This window comes from Pholis gunnellus, assembly GCF_910591455.1.
Source record: "Pholis gunnellus genome assembly, chromosome: 9".
Taxonomy (NCBI): Eukaryota; Metazoa; Chordata; class Actinopteri; order Perciformes; family Pholidae; genus Pholis; species Pholis gunnellus.
In genome coordinates, this window is record NC_136535.1 from 21,791,059 (window position 1) to 21,797,058 (window position 6,000).

A 6,000-nucleotide genomic window follows, 5' to 3' on the forward strand; every position below is an offset into this window, starting at 1 on the left:
AACGTGGACCTTCAGAAACGGGACGAGCAAAAATGGAGCAATCTATCCCACTGTGTGATTTATTGGATTTCACAGTGTGGATTATTGATACACGGCCCTGCAGTGACCGGAGGTTTGGCTTCATTTCCACACATAATGTCACAAATACACATACAAGCACTAGGCCTACAATATGACAATATCTAAATAGCTATTAAAATTGTATTCCAATATTAACAAATCCCGCAAAGAATGACGGTAACAATTATTGCCTCAGTTCTTCGGTCTTTTTGGATGCCCCTTTTCTCAGACACAGTGGGTTGATTGTGAAAATATGATCTCCAGAGACAGCATATTTGCCCGATATGCCTGATGTCATGATGGGTGTCGGCGTGCTGTGACTGGACCAGTCAGAACTTTCAGGGAGAGTCATGTTGATGTTTCCTGACACATGAGTAAGGACCTAGGACAGGAGCCCAGACCTTTGGCGCTGTAACCGCTCTGTGCAAGATGTTCTACTGACAAGCCCTGCCAACTACAAACATACATATAATTAAACACCGAACCCTGCAATATTGATATTGCCAACGCACATTCAAATGACTCCCTGTTGCCAGACTATACTAGAGCAACACTTCCTGCTTTTTTTCATGATTATTACTGCCAACATATGCCCTCATTACTGGACAGAAGCGGAACATGGGTTGAAACAATGCACTGTTAGTTTCCTCTCTCCAGGATCAGGGAGTTGCTGGTGCACCTGTGCTGTTCGGCAGAACAACCACTTCGCTGCGTCTGCTCGCAAACAGCCAGGGCTTCCCAGGTAGGTGTCAGAAATGAGACCGTACAGCCCACTTAACTTCGCTTCAAGCTCTCCTTTTCTCAAGCCAATGCCCCTTTTTTGTTCGCTCCTGTGGACAAGTTGTTATTTTCTGACTGGAAGGCAACGCGCGGCTCCCCAGGGTCACTAGAGAAAGTGCTCTGTCAGGCTTTAGAAAACACGCACTGTATTTTGTTCAAACCCTAACTTCCTGCTCCTTTTTTTTTTTTTGGAGTCTTCATAATATTTTATTTCTAACGCATGATTTTTAATGTGTAGCTACCATGGGATGAAATTCATATTTTACTGTCTGAATTCAATTAGCATTTATCAGCCAAACTCACTGTATCCAAACTCTAATTGGACCTCGTGCAGCAGCAGCAGCTCTGCTGGATAAATGCTCATCATGAGGATTATCAGCAATTCTTTTCATCAGGCCGACACTGACTCTTCTGTCCCGTCCCCCGTCCCCCCCGTCCCCCCCCCCGGCTCCCTCTGCCTCTCTGTGGCATGCAACATGCATAGATTTCCCCTCTTACTTCCACCGTGCTGCTGCACACAGCGACCCAGGGACAAAGATGGCAATCTCTCTGTCGCCGTTCCAAACCTCATCAGCATGGAAATTGTAAAATCTCTATCAAGCTCATGTGCATGCTTTCAAGTGCCTCTCGGATGTTTATCTGACCCTGTCGACCAATCAGGCACGCAGGAAAAAAACCAAAAGGAAGATAAAGTGGGATCGTTATTTACCTCATTCAGATACTTCAGCGTGTGGCTGCTATTCCGAGCGCATGCGGCAGAAGGACTCCCATTCATTCTAGAAATCCCGGTTGTGTCCCTGCTGTGTGTTGTCCCCCCCTTCCTCTTCCTTGTCCCTTGTCGAAAGAGAGGCAGCAGTCAAAGCATCCCTTTCTTTTATTTTGCCGTGGCAGCTGACACCCGCCTTCATGCCTTGGTTGATGGAGATGAAAAAAAAGGAAAGGAACATAAAGCAAAGAGGGGGGCACAAGCTCCCGGGATATATTTTCCTCCTGTCCCTCTCTCTCTCTATCTCTCTCTCTCTCCCTCTCTCCTCTTCTTGCGCTCACACAAGCCGGAACAGGCGCATGAGGGGGAGACGTCAGAGTGGCAGCGATGTAGCTGTGTGTTTTTTGCGCCGTGGCTCCTCACCTCTTCTTTCTCTTGCTCTGCCTCCCTCCCCTTTTCTCCACTCTGCCTCTCTTTGTGCCTCTCTGTCCCTCACTGTTTCTCTCTCTGTCCGCGGCTCGTTGGCTCACACAGAAGCAGCCTGCTCTAGTCGAGACGGGTGACACGGCTCTACACGTGCGGAGACATCTGTGAATGTGCTTATGTTGGGGGGGGACTAAAGTAGCCTCTTAGCAGAGATTGAGACCACCCTCCCCTCCTCCCTTCCAGAGATGGGCTTTCTAATGGCATGTACCATTAATGCTCGGAGCAGGGTGGGCTGCAGCACTGAAAGGAGAGAGGGGGTGGGGGGAGAGACAAAAGGAGAGGGGGAGTCGCTCAGAGGGAGAGGGAGTGGGGAGCAGAAACAGAGAGAGAGAGAGAGAGAGAGAGAGAGAGAGGCGGGAGATGGGGAAGAGGTGCTGAAGAAGAAGACGTGGTCAAAGACTGAAAAGAGAGAGTCTTGTGATTCCTGTTTATTTTCATTGTGGTATAATAACTAATAAGTAAGTGACAAACAGCACAAGCTCTACCCTTCTAGGTCACTTTTATTTCACAGATGCACACATCACCTCACCGTACAGATGCTTCATCCCCGATATAGACGTCAAAAGACAACAGCTTGGACATACGCAGAATCGCTGCGTAAGACGAGCGCATATGTTGGCTTTGGCAGCGCTGAATTAATTCTAGAAGAGCTGCAATTGTGTCGCAGTTTAAGCATCGCCTCACGCACGACTGACTGCACAATAGCGCACATGCAGAAACATATTGCGGAAATTGGGTCCAAAGTTTGCACGCACGTGTGAAAGTCATTCTGCTTTGGACCATAGTAAGGGGCCCCAGCATATATAAATCTCCAGAGGCTAGTTTGACTACCTCAATGCCAATTCCACCACAACATTTCCATCCCTCTAAAAAGTGCCCCATCTAATTTCAGGCGTCACTGAATAAAGAGCCTGTCTGCTGTGGAGGTGAGACAGCGTCTGGTGCGAGGACCAAAAAAACCATCACCTCGGCCAGCTCACCTCGTCTGAGCCCGGACACCAGACCTGGCTCTCCGAGGAGCTCGGCCAGGCCGGAGAGGGAAACACAGAGGTGGCCCTGCTCTAAGGGAACCCCAGTCCTGGACATTACACTGCGGCAAAAACAAGACCTCAGGAGAGCCACACAATTTACCTGAATGTATCACACGCATGAAAAAGAACAAAGTCGCACACAGACGTCGCTTCACAATTATGTTTCTAATTATGTCTGATATAATGAAACCTCACAGGCTATTTTTCATTTTGCCCTTACAGTCGAATGAAACAAAAGCAGGCAGCAGCACAAGAGGGAATTGAAATCACTAAGTTGCTGTTAAGAGAGCAGCCACTAATGTAATGGTGGGCGTGTGTCTGTAAGCCTGGATAACCTGAAGAAAAGCCATCAGATGATCTCGCGACTGCGTGCTACATTTGTCTGCAAAGTGTCATGCGATATTTTGAGCTTCAGACGGCTCTCTGACTCTCATGACTTGAGTAGCTGAATCAAAAATCATGAGAGTGTGACAAGGGCGTTCAGCAGAACAATTTACTGGAAAGGATGAGGGGTGGGTCATTATGTGGAAAGAACAAGAAAAAAAAGGGGCTGTTTGAGGGTTCAGAGAGTGTTTGGAATCACATTTGATCAGGGTGTTGGATTTGAAAACGATTGTGTATATGTTTTCTGTCAGCTGCTTGCGTGTTTTGGAGCTAAAATCAGTGCAAAATGGCAGTTTAGTCAGTAGCAATTATTGTTATTATGAAAACTGTACTAAAGCATCTAAAGAGGATTCATTTTAGATTTTATGGCAAAGGGCTTCAGCGCATCAAAGTAACACTGTGTTCTCATTTCTTCAGTGAAACTGGTTTTATGAAATAATGTTAATGTGAAAAAGCCTCAACAAAGGACAGCAACCAACCATCCAAACAGCTTGTGAGCTTCAGAGTAGCTGATAGAAACTTCCGGAGAGAGCCAGGCTAGCTGCTTCCAGTCTTTGTGCTACGCTAAGCTAACTTGGCTTGCTGCAGATTTATATCTACCGTACAGACAGTTTTGAGAGTCGTATTAATCATCTCATCCAAATCTCCGGCTACATCCACACACTACCACGTTTCCATCTTAAAACGCATGTCTCATGCTACGTTTACACGTAGAGTCCACACTTTATAAACGCTACAGACACCGGGTTAGTTTGAAAACTCCAGCGGCATTATCGGCCCAAAGGAGCTGACGCTTGATGTCCCGGTTCGCCGCTGTGAGTAGAGTGATGGACAGAAAACAAAGGACTTTCCTTTTCTTAGTAATGCTTATTTTGTTCTGCACAACTGTTGTGAGGTCCACAAAGAAACTGTAAACGAACAAAAGCATAAATGCTTTCCAGTACAACATGAACTTCAGCCACCCGGCAGAGCTACGAGTGAGACAACAGACAACAACGAAACGGAGGAAACGACAGACGTGTGTTGACCAAATGTATCGACCCATAATCAAGTAAAGTTTGATTTGTAAGTGTTTTAAAGTACATTTTATGTGTGTGTGTGTATGAGACTAAGTTTGAAAAATAAAACTTGTTTTGTTTTATAGAGTATATAGAGTATCAAGCCCGATCTTTTCTTATTAAAGAGTATTCATTAAAGACAGTTTCCACTTCTCAAAAAAGGTGCATAAATTACAATGTGTGGAAGTTTCACGCTCTCAAAAGCAGGTCAGGTTCACCGGAGACTCCAAATGACCGATCAGTGTGAATGTGAGCTGGAGTGTGTTTGATATAGGACTCCTTTGAAACATGCTTGTGTGGAGGACTATAAATAAACTGGACTTCACTATTCAGTTTGCAAACAGATTTGCACCCACACACACACACACACACACACACACACACCTACACACACACACACACACACACACACACCCACACACACACACACACACACACAGTCAAGGGCATATGTGTTGGGTCAATATATCAAGAGATCACTCACTGATTTATCTGCTGCAGTCAATCCTTTCTCAGGACTTAATGCTGTTTCCGCCACTCAAGCATGAACCAATGAGGTCTTTATGTATGTGTGTGTGTTTAAAGTGTGCCATGCATGTCTTAAATCTTTCAGAGCTCCACCATGGCTGTGGGTGGTGCCACTTTCCCTTTTGGAGGAGATTTGATTTTTGATGATTTTTCTTTTTTTTTCTCCCACAAGCCATCTGGTGCTTCTTTTCAGGCCTAATAAGAAGGAAACAGAAAGGCATCAGAGTTCAGCACATGATAAAGATAGGAGCTGAGTAGGCCGGCATACACACACAGAACAAGGGCAACAGATGGACGGGGGCCCCCGATATGCTGGCGGTGCTGGAGCCAGGCCCGGTGGGCTGGCCCCACTGGCCTCAGTGGGGGTCCATTGATATCTTGTGTTCTGACTGACTTTGAAGACAGGAGCTGCATCCAGAGAATGTCATTTTTCTTTGCCTGGCAAACTAGACTCACTTTGAGGATTGGTACACAAATGCATTTCTTAGGTGGATGATAAGTGGACTCATCATCTACTCCAAGCCACAAATAAGAGGTATTCATCAGTCAGTACCACTGAAATAGAGTACGCTTTAAAAACTGTCATCAGTGTGCTTGACGCAGGCTGAAGTTACCTCCCATTTCAGCTACAATTTATTTCAGGATTGTGCTCCGAATGATTTATTTAAAGGAAGATGCCAATTGTAATATTGCATTGTCATCTTTACATGCAGCCTTCATTTAGTCTAACTTTATCTTTACCAAACCAATCTCCCTTTAACGTTTTTAAATCGTTTCAAATATTGCACATAATAGTACATCCCATCGAATGTAGTGAATTCAATTCAAACAGTGAATAAATGCTCATAAACATTTACATTTACTGTCAATTTGTAAGAAAAACATCTTTCTAGTGTCTCACGTCTCAGATCGAGGCAGAAAAAAAAAGCTCCCTGCACAATTCAATGATCATCATTCCCTTTTAATA

The 6,000-nt window shown here is 45.2% G+C and overlaps 1 protein-coding gene across 3 annotated transcripts in view; it reads right to left on the minus strand.

Annotated features, from left to right (window-relative positions):
- LOC306701130 (galactosylgalactosylxylosylprotein 3-beta-glucuronosyltransferase 1) overlaps nucleotides 1-2,017 on the minus strand; it is a 73,617-nt gene extending 71,600 nt beyond the window's left edge. For all 3 annotated transcript variants that reach the window (XM_079166384.1, XM_079166383.1, XM_079166382.1), the window contains exon 1: nucleotides 1,550-2,017. The gene's annotated coding sequence lies outside the window, so the exon portion shown is untranslated. The remainder of the gene's footprint in view (nucleotides 1-1,549) is intronic.
- Nucleotides 2,018-6,000: the final 3,983 nt, after the last annotated feature.